Source organism: Egretta garzetta, unplaced genomic scaffold (genome assembly GCF_000687185.1).
Source record: "Egretta garzetta isolate BGI_Z169 unplaced genomic scaffold, ASM68718v1 scaffold311, whole genome shotgun sequence".
In the NCBI taxonomy this organism is placed as follows: Eukaryota; Metazoa; Chordata; class Aves; order Pelecaniformes; family Ardeidae; genus Egretta; species Egretta garzetta.
This window is the reverse complement of record NW_009258678.1, coordinates 667,932-669,087: the sequence shown is the minus strand read 5'-3', so window position 1 is coordinate 669,087 and position 1,156 is coordinate 667,932.

Below are 1,156 nucleotides of genomic sequence, written 5' to 3'. Positions count from 1 at the left end.
AACAACAAAAAAAAAAAAAAAGAGAGAAAAAAGAAGTGAAATGTGAGGGCAAGAGAAAACCGCTCTCGTTAAAATGGCAAGGAGCTTCCTCAGCCCCGCTTTGCATTTCTCTCCTCCTCATCCTGAAGGTATAAGCCCTCAGGTCCGTGCTTTTCCCGAACTGAGCGCCTTATTAGAGAACAACCCACCCCCCCACCCCCCAACAAACAAAAAAACCAAAAACAATACCTAAAAAATAATAGCACTAAAAAGGAGGGCTGGGGAGCCGACCTCCCGGCTGGGCAGGGCACTGCTCCTCCAGGACGCGGCCGCGGGCGGCTGCGAGCCCATGCGTTATAATTCTGCGCACTTGCTCCAGACTTTAGGGTATTAGTTGATTTTAGAGCCGGGTTTAAGGCTCCGTTCCGGTCCCCACACAGCTGCCTTGTCAATAAGGATCTGTTCCAAGCAGACATTCCTTCTGGGAGGACATTGCAGCTCTTTAAGACTTCATCTGCAACATCATAAGTACTAAAATAAAATGGCAAGGGAAAATTACCAGACACATGGTCATGGGATATAGCAGCGCCCTGACTCCAGCGTACATAGTAAAGCCACTGTACAGACTGGGTGGCAGGGGCTTATTTTAAACAGCCCCCAGACGCGAAGTACGTGGGAAAAAAGACACAACAATCCGGATTTAGGAAAATATCGGGACCGGCCTTTCCCATATCGTATCGCGGGCAGCGGGAGGGCCGGCGGCCCCGGCTCGGAGCCCTTCCCCGAGCTGCTCTTAACTTTGAGCGTTTAAAGTCAAATCAATCCGAATGACTTCAGCGAAGACAAACGGGGTTTAAAGAGCCCCGCGATGGTTATTAGCACCCGCGGAGCGAACTCGTTCTCGGATCAAAAGCGTTCTGGAGTGTGCTTAAAATACTGGTTTCGACTTATCTAATCAAAGATAAATACAGCCATAAAGACACCCTCTTCCCACCGCTCCCCTGCCCTTATCTCACCGCATTGTCCTCATCTCCCAGCCCGTCCTTGCTCCTGACAACAGATTATCTTTGCCGAGGGAGCCTAATTGTTTTCTAATTTTTAAAATAATTGCTTTTGAGCGAGGTGTGCAAATGAGGCTTAGGCTAATTGAAGCCCCGCCGGTCGGTGCAGCCTCGAT